Genomic DNA, 15,300 nt, shown 5'->3' on the forward strand with positions numbered 1-15,300 from the left:
AATGTAAGTCTGGACAACATGGATTTGCAATTTCCAAATGCCTCTGTAGCTAGCTTGGTCGATATGGGCATCCTGAGACAAAGTAGAAATTCTTATTCACAGACAACTTTTTAATCCTTAAAGAAACTATGTCAGTGTATGGGGGACTTGAATACACAGTTTTCTTGGTAGCAAAAATCTCTTGGCAACAAGGTTGTCAAGAAGACAAATACTTCATCCACCATACACAGACCATCTTGTACTGAGACGGTTAAAAGTAATCTTTCCAAACCTCAAAAGACCTCCTAAGCCTAGAAATGGCAACATCTATCTGAAGCAATCTCTAAAGCACACCATACCCCTACACCCAATGGACTCCCAAGAACGAAACCCATTAGGCAAGCAAATACTTTATTCAACACTCCTACCATAGGGGACTTCATTGTATGACACACACATGCCCCACTCACCAGACTGGACAAGAAGGTAATGGTTAGTTGCTTATCTTAAGCCAGAATCCACCAGGTTATGCATGCACTCAAGTCAGTGCACCACAGGTATCAATATGATTCTGTCATAATCCATGCTGCTGTAAATGACCTGAGACGTACCTCCCTGGACTATATGGAGAGAGACCTTATGGACCTGTCTGAATATGTGCCTCAGACCTGTATGTGCTTTGTATTGAGCAGCATTCAACCTTCACAAAGAATGATGCCACAGTATGAACAAACAATAGACTTCAGCAACTGGCTTAGCTTCAGATGTCATTCTAGGGGGATTCAATCTTTGTCAGCATGGGAAGACATGGTTAAAAGATCATGTTATTTTGACAAGGATGGTCTGCACCTGTCCCTCACTGGGCTTCAAGATATTGCCTAAAACTTTTTCAACCCTTTTAGTCTTTTTTTTTTTAGGCAATGCCGTATTGACAAAACTACCAACTTAGCAAATAAAACCCAGAGGTGTTACTGCTCAATGCAAGATACATAACAAAAAACATTACACCCTACAAGCACTCCTGTCTCTACAAAATATAGACATATATACCATTACCGAGAAGTGGTTTAAAGCCACAAAAACTACTCCAGCAGTACAAGGGCTCAGTGCCTTCCAAACATTTAGACTATCAGCTGCACAGACAAAGACTAAAGGTGGTGTCTCAATCTACATTAGCAACAAGTACATCTCTAGGTTGGTTAAATAGCTTGAGACATGATCTACCCAGGACCACTTGAGTCACTTTTCAACTGCAGCCCCAAAACAGGCTATGTACCACGTGAATGGAGGACTGCAAGGGTTATTCCACTTCACAAGCATGAACCGTCAACCACCTCACCGCAGAAACTACAGACCCATTAGTCTGACTGGTCTTTTCTAATATTCAAAGCCATGGAATCGTTTATCACGGAAATGATTAACCAGGACATTAGCAACCTACAGACACTGCAGCCATCCCAGTTTGGTTTTGTCAAAGTAAGGCCATGCCTACTTTCAGTGGAGGACTTCTTTGAGAGGGTCACAAAAGCAATGGATGAGGGAAAAACAGTGCTTACTGCCTACCTAGACCTGACTAAGGTGTTGAAACAATACCTCACTCAGATATTATTGACAAACTCATCAGTCTAGGCATAAATCCCTAAATATCGCATTGGATTCTCTTCTGGCTCACAGATAGCACCCAAGAAGTCAGGACTGGTGAAATCATTTCCACCAGTGGACCAGTCACCAGAGGAGTACCTCAGGGCTAAGTGCTGGGGCCCGCTCCTGTTTGGCATCTACTTCTCAGAGGTCAACACTAATGTCAAGGGCCTCTGGCTCACCAAGTTTGCAGACGGCTGCAAATTGGGAGCTATCATAGATTCTCACCCTATGATGCTAATATCTTTCAAGAGGGTCAAACACAGATAAATGACTGGTGCCAAAGCCATGGATACAACTCAATAACAAGAACTGCACTATAGTGTCTTTGGGAAAAAATCCACCCAGGTTAACTATACCATTGATAAGACACCCCCTAAGAGATGACACGGTAGTTAGGGATCTGGGAACATATGTAGACAGTAATCTGGCTTTTGACCAACACATAGCCAAGGTAGTAGCCAAATCATTCTGTGTTGCCCAACTTATAAGTAAGGGTATGGCATCCATGTCCGAGGAAGTTGTACAACTTTACTCATCCCTTATCAGACCCATCACTGAGTACAATGCCCCTTTCAGCATGTGCCTAACGGGGCATATGCAACAGTTGGAACCACCACAGAGATTCATCATCAAGAGAATCCAAGGTATTAACTTACTGTCCTACATAGATTGCCTTAAAGCTGTATTTCTATCCTCCATCTCCTACAGGTTGCTAAGAGGCAATCTATGTCTGGTATATAAGACATCTTGAGATCCAGCATTGGGAACAGAACCATAGAATAAGGGGGAGGGAGGAGTTCCCCACCCCCACTTTGATCAGTTGCCAAATGTGCCTTGAAACTGCCACTGGAATAGTGATTATATGGAATTATTTGCATTGGCATTTCTAAGGAAACCACAAATCCAGGCAGATGGAAAGATTTCAGTAATAGATCATCTTTTTTTTTCCAGCTGTCCAATTACAATGGCAATTACCATGCAACTGCCTATTTAAGTGTTTTTGAGGCATACTGATCCACTTTTATGTATTTATTTATTTACCATTTGTTTACTGGGAAAGTCTGTCTGGGGCAGAGCAAATTTTCAGTGGAGGCCCATGGAGAAAACACTCCAGACACACATGTGGAATGTGGAAGGACACCAGAGCACCCAGAGGAAACCTACGCAAATGCAGGAAGGACATGCAGACTCCGCACAGAAGAGACCCCAGCTGAGAATCAAACTGGAGAATCTCTTGTTGTGAGGTGACAATGCTAACAATTGCGCCACCCAAAAGTGCCCTAAAGAGTTTTGGATAAAGCCAAAAATAACAGGAGACTGAAGGCTGAAAACTAGGGGAACATTTTAACTATTACTTTATTTAAGTGTTTTTAACAGAACAGCTTTTGCATAAACATGCATTTTCTGAACAACAGAAGTATGAAACTTTAATGTCTTGCATTACTGACTCACTGTAATCCTCTGCATACCTCCCAACTTTTACTTTATAATTATTCACAAAAAAATAATGGAAGGATATTTATGTATGACTCCCAAATATGGAAAAAAGTCTTAAGATTTAGGATTTTTACTTGGAACTGTTTGCATAGGTATTTTTGTACCCCAAGCAGACTCCAAAGATTTTTTTCCTGAGGTGGATTACTAATGCTGGATGTGTGATAGGGAAGAAATAGGTAATTTGGAACATGTTTTTTATGAGTGTAATGAGTTGGCATACTTTAAAAGTTCCCTGCAAGCCTACTCTGTGAGAAGTACTGGGGAGCAAATTGGTGTAGTTAAGGAAATAATTTTTTGGGCTGTGATTCAGGATCTGAATTGCATAGACGTACAACTCTGGTGGCTGTCGAAAAAGCAATTACTAGAAAGTGGAAATCTAAGTCTAAATTTATTTGTATTAGAAGTAGTGAATATGATAACAGAGCTAAAAGAATTGGAAATTGGATCTTTAGAAAAGGGTAGGAGCAAATTGCATAGAAAAACATGGGTATTGAAGGAACAATACATGCAGAGTAATATTTGGAGCAGGAACGAGGTTTAAAGGAAGGCAGGAATTAAATGATCTATATAATGTTCCATTGAAGAACTCTATAAAAGATTGTATGTGATGTATGATGTATAATGCTTAAAGTTGAAAATGTCTATGGTTTGTTTTCATTTTTATAAATTTATGATTGTGTGTGTCATAAATGATAATTCAACAAAGAGGTTTCTTGTTGACAAAAAAATTGTAGATAAAGCTGAAAATAATGAGGGTTAAGGGCCAAAATCAGTGATAGACTTTTAGTATTGCTGTTATAAACTTGGAAAGCTGCTAAAAAAACAAGTTTTTCATTAGCATGCTTTTTCTGAAAGATATAAAGTCTCGGGCTCAAATGTTTCATTATTTAGTGAGTGCAGTCTTTAATGATTTGCCAGAAAATGACAGATTTTTATAAGGAACACACTAAAAATATGAGGCAGTTATCTGGACATTCTGGGAAATTCTGGAGAGGTAATAGGTGTAATCCTGTGTGGTTTAGCAGAAAATCAAATATTTTGAGACAGGTCAAAAATCTAAGATATTCTACCAAATTTGGGATAGTTTGTTTATTGATTTAACTACTGTTACGAGTGTTGGACTTTATAACTATCCTAATCAGTGCTGAGTATAAGGTAGTATTTACCTTTTTAGACTGTGATGATATTCCCTCGGCAATTAAGTGGGCTAAATTAAAAGGATTTCTTGACAACTGCTGTCACGTGATGGTCAAAGGTCGGGGAGATATCAGTCCAAGTTTCTATGTCCCTAGTGAAATGTTCATTTGGTAGTGATGTGTTGCTATACAGTATGAGGGGAAGGGTTGTCTACCAAACATGACACTACACTTTTTAGCATTTACTTTGAGTTCATTTTTAGTACACAAGGATTTACTTGTGAGAGTTCATTCAGGGAAGTTTGGGTATCATAGGGTAACTTAACCTCCAGTTTGTAGTCATCTACAAACTTTGAGCCAGGCTGTCCACCTAGAGATCTGAAAAATAAACACCAAAAATAAGATGCACCAGCACTGAGCCCTGAAAGGCACCACTGGGCACTTTCATACTTACTGATGAGGTATCTGCAACTCGCATTGTGTGGGCTCTGCCATTCAACCAGTTTATCCATCTTACACATATGGGTCAGTTTTAAAACCATTATCTTTTGTATGATGCCAGCATGCAGAATGGTGTTGAAGATGTTCACCTGGTCAAGATACACTGCCAAAGTCACCATCTAGAGCCTCTGTTTACCAGTTTAACTAGGCAGGATCTGTCTTTCACAAAACCAAACTGTTGGGGGTCAAGTCAACTGTTGGGGGTCAAGTCAAACAGAGTCTTTATCAGGTTTTGAGGTTAGTTGTGATTTGCAGATGAGGCTTGTAAGGCTGATTGGACTTTAACTACCCAGGTCAGTTGTAAGGCTACTTTTATCAAGGGGCATCACCTCAAGGACAAAGCCAGTAGCTGAACTTGCCATACAGCTTGAAGAACATCTGCAAGGGCATGGTTAGCACTATTATGCAACCAGGTATATTCTTCTTCTTTCGGCTGCTCCTGTTAGGGGTCGCCACAGCAGATCAACTGTTTCCATTTCCTCTTGTCCTCTGCATCTTGCTCTATCACACCAACCACCTGCATACCCTCTCTCACCACATCCATAAACCGTATCTTAGGCCTTCCTCTTTTCCTGTTACCTGGCAGCTTCATCCTTAGCATCTTTTTCCCAATATACTTTGCATCCCTCCTCAGCACATGTCCAAACCAATGTAATCTTTTCTCTCTGGCTTTGTCTCCAAACCTTCCAACCTGGGCTGACCCTCTAATATACTTATTCCTAATCCTGTCCATCCTCGTCATACCCAGTGCAAATCTTAACATCTTCAACTCTGCCACTTCAAGCTCTGACTCCTGCCTTTTTGTCAATGCCACTGTCTCCAACCCGTATAACATAGCTGGTCTCACTATCCTCTTGTAGACCTTCCCTTTCACTCTTACTGATACTCGTCTGTCACAAATTACTCCTGACACTCTTCTCCACCCACTCCATCCTGCCTGTACTCTCTTCTTCACCTCTCCTCCACACTCACCATTACTCTGAACTGTTGATCCCAAGTACTTAAACTTATTCACCTTCACCACCTCTACTCCCTGCAATCCTCACCATTCCTCTATCCTTCCTCTCATTCACACACATATATTCTGTCTTAGTCCTGCTGACCTTCATTCCTCTTCTCTCTAGAGCATATCTCCCCCTCTCCAGGGTCTCCTCCACCTGTTCCATACTCTCACTACAGATCACAATGTCATCTGCAAATATCATAGTCCACGGGGACTCCTGTCTGATATCATCTGTCAACCTGTCCATCACCATTGCAAATAAGAAAGGGCTCAGAGCTGATCCTTGATGTAATCCCACCTCCATCTTAAACGCATCCATCACTCCCACCGCAGACCTCACTGCTGTCACAACCAGGTATATGATACACAGTAATAAATAGATACAATCAAAGGATTGTTATATACCAGAAATCTGACAAAACCAAACACACCACATGCTTTTTTTCTTGTCCAGATGTTAGTTTTATGAAATGTTTTATTGAGGATAACAGACCTTGTTGATAAGCTGTGTGTTGTACTTAAATGAGGCAGTCCATGACAGTACTGAATATTTTGACTCTGTTGCTGAAATGAAACCCTGGGAGAAGGGACACCATGGGACCCATGTTGTCCACAGTCCTCACAGTGTTCCCCCTACTTTTTCCACATCCTGTCCTTGCCACACCATTTAGATTACTTCTTGTCATGTTTTCTCATAACTTTGTTGTAGTCTTCAGATTTTCCAGCATCGTTTCAATATATCCTAAACTGTCCATGATTACATCATAATAAATGAGGAAAGAGGGAATCGATTTAAGCCAGAGGTCTCACCGCCGCCCAATCCCCCAAGCCACTGGGTTCCAGATGCTCGGAGTTGCATTTTAGAGCTTTTTTCAGACCTTTTAAAACAAAGATGGCCTGAACAAAAATTGTGGCTAAAAAAATTCATTCTAGCTGTTAATTTTTTTCCTGCATCCTTTCACCACTCCCTAAATGGCCAAGACTGCAGTGTAATAACTCTGGAGAAAATAAGATAATTAAGCTGCCAGTCTGGAGGCTACTTGTGCCTCAGAAGCCATGAAGGTTTTAATGTTGAGGTAGATTTTAGAGTTTTTTTGTCTAGCCTTTTGTTACAATTATGGCCTGGACAAAATGACTGACTGAAGAAATTCAGTCTTATTTTTTTCTTTCAAAAAAAAGTTGTGCCCAAGGCTTTATGTCCAAAGCTGACAAAAAGTAGCTCCCAATAAAATGGGAAGACAAATGCTTTCAAAGATACATGAATTATTTCTTAGAATAGTGTCTTTCTCCCCGTCGAAAGAAAAGATAGTCACTGTCGCTTGTCTTGATTTACAATTGAAGACGAACAGGCAGAGTTAGTTCATTTATATGTTTATATTACATATAAACACAGGATGGATGGCAGCAGTACAAAATATAAATTAACTGATTACAGACATGCATGCTTACATCTCAACAGCTTACTATAAAATGGCAATCAGGCTCTCACATGCTCAGTATTTATACACTGGTGCAAGCCCACGGAAAGCTTCTTAAAGGTATACATGCATACTGATCTATATCCTCTCTCTCTAATGAAATGCCCACAGTAAAATGACATTTGGAAAAGACATGCAATTGTACAGACAGTAAGAAATACAACACTCGTGTCCTCCTCAACAAGTTGCTGTGTATCTGGAACATGGTCTGGAAATGTGACCTGATCTAGTGATATAGCAATCAGAACTGGCTTTAGTAACAGGGACAGTCATTGGTGAACAAACCGATTCGGGAGTTTTGTGATTCTTCTCAGGAATAGGGATATTTACTGGACTCCCTTGGAACTGGAACACTGGATAACTCACTCTGAGATTTAGAGTCTTTCTTGCAGGTATGATACTGCAGTACAGGCTCAAACACTGGGACCAAATGTTTCAAATTCTGCCAAAACTCTACTTGTGATTCCACAATGCATGATCTCGGCTCTGGACATACACTTTTCATGACACCAATCCGATCAAAATTTTTGGATGTCTGCATCCTCACTATCTCCCCTTCTTGTAATGGACTGAATGATTTGCTGGTTTTATCATAATAGGACTTCTGGGATAAGCACTGCTTCAACAGATGGACTTTCACTGATCTGTTCTTGACACATGGAACCAGTAGATGACTTCTTATTGGTAGTGTGGTTCTGGTTTGTCTCAACAGAAGTCTCTGCAGGTGAACCAATATATCAAGGATTATTTCTTAGAGTCAAGAAAAAAATATCGCTATTGTTTCATTTTGACTTCTCTCAATTGTTTTGCACTTTGAACTGCGCGTTCTGCCAAACCATTTGACTGCGGGTACTTAGGGCTACTTGCAACATAAGTAAAGTCCTACTCTTCAGCAAATCTTTTTAACTGTTGGCTTGTAAACTGTGTACCATTGTCAGAAATAACTTTGTTCTGGCTACCATGGACTGCAAAATGACACTTTAACTTAGTTAATGACAGTACTGGGCACTAGATTATGAAGTTGGTCAGTCTCAAACCAATGTGAATAAGAGTCTACTAACACCAAGTAATGCTGACCATTCCATTTGAAAATGTCTGTAGCTACTGTCGACCAAGGTAGTTCAGTGATCTGATCTAGCTGAAGTGGTTCTTTCTGTTGATGTGACTTAGTACTAGTACATACAGAGCAAGATGAAATTACTTTGTCAATGTCACTTGACATAGAAGGCCAAAATACTAGTCCTTTCGCCCTTCTTTTGGTAGAATTAGTTCCTGGGTGGCCATGGTGCAAGATAGTAATATACTCTTGCTGCAAGGATTTTGGAACAATTACTTTTGGACTTTTCATGATGATATAATTGTAAACAAAATCTCATCTCTAAGGAAAATATGGTTGCAGGGCATGAGGTAAACAAAATTGCTTTGGCTATCCTCGACTGATAAAGTGGTTGATCTTCTGAAGAACTGTATCTGAGGCTGTATGCCTTCTAAGCTCACCAAGACATGTGGAAGAAAAATTTCTCACTTCCATGACTTCAAAATCAAGTTTCTAATTTTCATGCTGTTCAGTGGTATTTCCTTTGCGATCTGGATAAAGTATCAGCAAGATAAAGTTGTTTGCCTTTTGTGTAGGCAAGATTGAAATTGTACTTTTGTAATTTGAGCATCATGTGTTGCACTCTGGCAAGAGCTGTATGCATAGGCTTTCTCAAAATAGTGACTAGAGGTTGGTGATCTGTTTCAATCTGTATAGGTCTACCATAAATATAATCATGGAACTTTGAACATGCAAACACAATTGCCAAGAGTTCTTTCTCTCTCTGTGCATACTGCATTTCAGTTTGGGTTAGAGTTCTGGATGCATTGGCTACAGGTCTACCTTCTTGAAGAACGACTACACCAAGACCAAACTTTGAAGCATCACAAGAAAGTGACTGGTTTGTTAGACATAGTATCTGAGAGTTGGTAGACTGGCAGTTCTTTGTTTCAGGACATCAAAATACTCTCTGGTGGTGTTCTAACCATGACCAAGATATATCTCTGCATGTCAACTCTCTGAGCGGTGCTGAAACTTGGCTAAGTCTGGAATGAACTTGCCTAGGTAGTTAACTAGGCCAAGAAAACATTGTAGGGCTTGAACATTGTCTAGAGCTGGTATCTCTAGAATTGCTGTTTGCTTGGAAGGATCTGGTCATAAGCCTGAACTAAATAAATGACCACCATAAGTAACTTCTCCTAACCTGAATTTTCACTTCTGAGGATTCAGCTTAAGACTCGCTTAGTGCTCTTTCCAGAACTTTCTTGAGGTTTATGTCATGCTCAACTTCACCATTACCTCCTACTAGAATAACACCTACTATAATAGCACACGGATTCCCAGAAAAAATGTGTTCCATTGCACGCTGGAAGACTTCACTAGCAAAATTTATCCCAAATGGCATTCTCAAAAATCTGCACCTGCCAAAAGGAGTACTGAAAGTGGTTAGCAAAGATGATTTTTTTGTCAAGCAAAATTTGCCAAAATGAACTCTCTGCATCTAGGACAGAAACCGTGACATCTGGCTTAAGAGCAGCAACTTTTTTACTCTATGCATTGGTTAATGAGGTCTTTTTAGTGCTTTGTTTAAATCTCGTGGATCAGGATATATTCTGATATCATCTGAGCTTTTCTTATGAGCCACGACCATGGAAGATGCCCATTCAGTAGGTTTATCAACTGGACAAATTACACCTTGTTGCCCCATATTATCTAGCTGGGCCTTGACTCTGTTCTGCATAGCTACTGGATCTTTCCAGGCTGGTCTGACAACTGGGCTGACTTCAGAGTCTAACTTCATGCAGTACACAACTGGGAGTTTGCCTAGTTTGTCTTTGAAAAGATCAGCATATGTAGAAAAAATAGACTGGTCAAAATTGGGACAGTGGTCTTTCAAGCTTACATGGCGCACTTCTTATTAAATGAAATTTGTCCCATTTTCAAACCATCTCGGAGGCCTAATAATGACTCTACATGCCTTTTGACCATGTAAAATTGCAAGTCATAGCTGTTCCCAGCAGAGCAACATGAAAGCACTACTGAACCTTCAGTTTGAATTTCTTCACCACCATAAGCAGCAAGCTTCACACTCTTTGCCAAATTAAGCTTCTCCCCAGCACATAATCTAGCAAATGTTTCTGCTGACATAACATTGCACTTGAACCTGTGTCAAACTTGAGCTCTCTGGGTCTTCCATTTATCCGAACAGTACAAAATACTTCATTTTTTGCTCATAAATCTACTTCATTGACTGTTTCATTAAGCACAGACACACCATCAACATAAAAAGTAGAGTCACAGCTTTCTAACTGATTAACTTGTCTCTGTGAATGTTCTGTCTTAATAAAAGAATGTGACTCTTTGGATTTACAAAATCTTTGGAAATAATTCCACTTTTTACATCTGTGGCATTGCTGACCAAAAGCTAAGCACTTCTCTCTTTTTAGACACATGATTGATTCTGAAGCTAGGTGAGGGTATATGCTTTGAGTTTGGTGACTCACCCTTGTGCTTCACTGAGACTTTGTCCACTCTGGAATTTACTAGAAAGGTACAGGGTTTACCAGTGACTGTTCCAGGGTTCACAGTTGCTGCCATGTGCTTGGGCCGGTTTCTTTTAACCATGTGCTTCATACTATCAGCATGAGCACTAGAAGATACTGGAAGCATGCATTTGTCATTTGTAAGCATATTTGTGTGCTTTTCTGTAAGCTCATATATCTGACAAATCTCAATGGCCTTATTCAACGTTAAATCACTGCCACGAAGCAAAAATCTTTCTCACAGCATTATCTTTAATACCATATGCAAGTCTTTTATCAACTCATCCCTTAAATCACCAAATCTGCACATCTTAGCCTTGTTTCTCAAGTCAGTTATATATGCTGCAAATATTTCCCCAGGCTTTTGATCTCTTGTGTAAAGTAAGTGCCTATCCATTGTAATATTCATTTGGGGGGGTTACACATTTCTCTAAATTTAAGTTTTAAGCACTCTGGGTCTTCCCTTGACTCAGCTGATACCACTACATGATGGTTTCCCCCTGTCCTGCAAATACAGCAGGGGCATACACAAATGAATGCCCTTTCTTTGGCTTCTGAACCAGCTAAATTAAGCAGAATAAATGTCTTTGTATGGTCATCTTTATAAAAAATGCAGCTTGTATGAAAATATATTCTTGCTCAAACACTCTCCAGCTCTCTGCAATATTATTAATGACAAGTGGACCTGGTTTTCGAAATCCTTCAGCCATGCCAACAACATATGCCCAAACGCACTGAAAAAATATCCCTTTTAATTATATATGAACATGCACATACAGCCAGTGCTTGTAATAACATTCAAAGGCACAATAAACTCTTCAAAATACTGTACTTTGCAAAATATGCTTTGAAATGGCGTATTTTGTGAAATAACTGCACTGTAATACTGCACAAACTGCAAACACTTTGTATGGCTTGGATATCTTGAATAGCTTTAATGTGAAAAAGTAGTGCATAGCAAAAAAAATTGGTCATTTTCCTTATTTTATTCATTTTATGCAATTTGGACTTTGTTTAAAGCATTTTTGTAACTATTTTGAATATTTTTATCAGTATGTCGTAGTTTCAGACATTTTGTTTAATTAGTTTGTTTTTGAGTGTTCTGAGTGCTTTGTTTTATATTTTTGAATAAGAAATAATTTAAGCAAGTTGAAATTCATTTCTGACCTGTTTTTTTGAAAAGTTGTATGTACAGTAGGGATGATCCATTCCTCTATTCCTCCATTGAGTGCCTCCTGGTCTTGATTTTGGATCCCATTCTGACACCATGTCGCTATTCTTGGTTTACAGTTGAAGTCGGACAGGCAGGGTAGTTCGTTTATATCCTTTATTACATAGAAGCACATCAGGATAGATAGCAGCAATACAAAATATAAATGAACTGATTAACTGACACTACACATATGCATGCTTACATCTTAACAGCTTACTACAAAATGGCAATCAGGCTCGCACGTACTCAGTATTTATACACTTGTGCAAGCCCATGGGAAGCTTCTTAAAGGTATACATACATACTGATCTACAGTCACCTTTTGTGTATCCTAATGTTAGATCAGGATGAAAGTGAATGAATAAATGGCCTCAATCTTATTTCAATTTGCTGCTGTCATTCATCATACAGCTAGCCTCTTCACTTCTGTACCTAAAAGACAGCTACAATCTGTGTACCCATCTGACAACCTGAAAATAGTAACATTTTAACTTGTTGATCACATATGTATATTCAAAGTATTGCCACCTTACCACCTCCTCCCAAAGTTAGCCACCTCAATGTACGCTTTTGATATGTGCTTGTGAGAAAAGAGAGAAAAAAACTCAGTCATGCATTCCAGCCTGATTCTCCTAGACCGTACACTGCCCTTACACAAGCTATGGTGATGAAGTGTGCATACCTGTCATAAGAAGACTGAAATGTACATGTCCACATCTAGTGGGGTTTGGCTTCATTGGCTTGAATTTGTCCATTAACAGACTTAAAAAAAACTCATGGGCATTCAGGACTGCCATATAGCTGAAACACCTGATGTCCTTAAGGGGTCATTTGTATATATCCCATTATCCTTGCTTACAAGAGGTTTTAAGGAATTGCACAGTGAAAACTCTAGCTTGGCTAGGATTTTCTTGTAATTTTTTACCAATTGGTTTGACTGTGTGTCTTGTTCACTCTTTTATTTTGTTCTTTAACATTCACAAATGAATGAGCTACTTGTTTCATCACTGCATTCCGGACATGAAAGACTTAAATCACTGTTTTCAGTGTAGCATTTATGGGATGTTAAGGAAGTCAGTCTCCCCTACATTTTCAGGCGAGTGGTGCACACTTGATCTTGAAGATACATACCTCCATGTCCTTTTCCATCTCCTGCATAGCTGTTTCCTCAGGTTCATGATGTCATCTTTCATTTTTGAGCCTTGCCCTTTGGTTTATCCGTATTTAGCCTCAGCAGCTACTTCCCTGCGGAATGAGGAAGCTTGGATGGTCAGCTTCTGTCATCCCAGTTAGATGAGGGTTTTGTATGTGACCAACAAAGACTTGACTCTACAAGTTGGTCTTGGCAATTATAGGAAGACATTCTCTTTACCAATTTCATTCCTCTTCCTGGCACTGTAACTTTTTCCAAGCGGGCAGTTTACCTTTTCATAGAAAGGATCCCATCTTGCCAGAGCTGCCAAGGATAAGCAAGCCCCGGACAGGGTACCTGCTGAGAATTGTAGGGCATACACCTACCACCATGATAGTAGCACCCATAGCCAGCCTTCATGTGCAGATGAGACCGTTATCTTTGAGTGCCTTGGCTTCAGTCAAGATGGTTCTTCACAGCAGTAAATTTATATTCTGCATCTAGGAATAAAGAATATGATATGGTAGTTGTCCTCATGTGTTCTGCTGTGTCCCATCTGATGACTGCCAGTTAGTGATAACATATGTATTATTAATGGTATGGATAGCCCACCCTGGGTCTTCTGAAATCCCAGTGATTTGGTCTCCGGCAGTGTTGAATTTCCATATCAGTCTAAGTCTGAGAAAAAATGTCTTGGTTAATGTTTCCTATTATTTTGGTGACTGTTTTAGTTCCTCTCATACCTCTTAACCTACAGACATTGAAAATAGGCACAAAGTCCCTTGATAAGTAGGTACGTCCTAACATATAAAGCTATGTCAAACCCAGAGCTGTTGGACATGCTACACCTAAAGAAATCCCAATCCCTCCGACCTAAACCTTGTCACCACAATAAACAGGACATGCTGGAGATAGATTTGTGTCCGAGAGACTACCCATACTCTGGAACAAGCTACCCATCTATGTCAAGCAAAGTTCCTCATTAGCACTCTTCAAGAAAAATCTTGATGAGTGGATTGGAAATAGGAAATACACCCCGGGGATCACTTCTGTGGCTCTGCTCGACAGGGGCACAGGAAAATAACTTTCTTGGGTGGCGTAAGCCAGGGAACCTTGTTGGCTGGGCTTACTTAGGCCCATGGGCTGATAGCCTAGTACCTGCCTATGAATAAGTAAAGAACTGCTTGTGGAGATGTCCAGATCATCTGGACTTGTAGTAGATGCTTGTATAGTAGGTTCTACTGTTAGCTGTGGAGCTTAGTCAGAGTTAAAAGTCAAATCTGTTTTTGTAGTCTTCATTTAAAATTTTTAAGAGTTGGTAAATAAATGATCTGAATATATTTACTGGGCAGAAAGGTATACATAAAAGTGCTAGACTGATCTGAGTAATTATTCACTGAAGTTATTCTATACCATGTCTAAAACAAAACCCAGGAATAATTCCATTCCACCTCTAAAGGGAGGACAGTTCAAAGTACATTTTATCTAGCTTGATCAACCAATTTCAAATTAAGACCAGCACTGTCAGTTGAAAAAGATGCTCATATCTCCGTACTTAATATAAATAAATGTAAGGTCACTCCACTTCGAGAGGGGAAGGAAAGCCACTTTGAGTCCACAGTGACCTATTAACCAGTAGTACTAGTCAGTCTTTTGCATGCTAATAAGTGTATTATTTTCAGAGAGTGAAAGGAAATGAACATGCGTGTGCATAATAGCCTTCATGATGCAATGAAATAGCAGTGGTAGAAATCAAGAGCACGTGGGATAACCATAAAGCATCTATTTCAGGGCTATAGCAAGAAGTAAGACATTACTTAACCAGTGAACTGATATCTTTTCATGGAGCATGAAAGTGACAGGCTTATTGGTCAAGTAGTCTTATCTGACAAAAGTATACCTCATGATTTGTTTTCTCTATGCTTAGCAGTGTCCATTGGCTGTGTTGGCAATTTGTGAATGTAAAGATGTGTGTCAGTGTAGCGGTAGGTCAATTGAAGGTTACTGCCAGTATTCAGAAGAAAGTGTATTGTTGTCTGAGCTGTGACAGTGGAAATAGAGTAACTGAGTCATGATATTTTTGATTGGTGTACAAATTTAATAACCATAATGAATATTGTAAGCATGCTACAAAAGCC

The 15,300-nt window shown here is 39.6% G+C and overlaps 1 protein-coding gene across 1 annotated transcript in view; it reads left to right on the forward strand.

Annotated features, from left to right (window-relative positions):
- The window catches only part of PCSK6 (proprotein convertase subtilisin/kexin type 6), a gene marked incomplete in the record, with an annotated part of 1,289,931 nt that overhangs the window by 1,171,249 nt on the left and 103,382 nt on the right, over positions 1–15,300 (forward strand).

Source organism: Protopterus annectens, chromosome 7.part1, assembly GCF_019279795.1.
Source record: "Protopterus annectens isolate FY-2018-M chromosome 7.part1, PAN1.0, whole genome shotgun sequence".
NCBI lineage: Eukaryota > Metazoa > Chordata > Ceratodontiformes > Protopteridae > Protopterus > Protopterus annectens.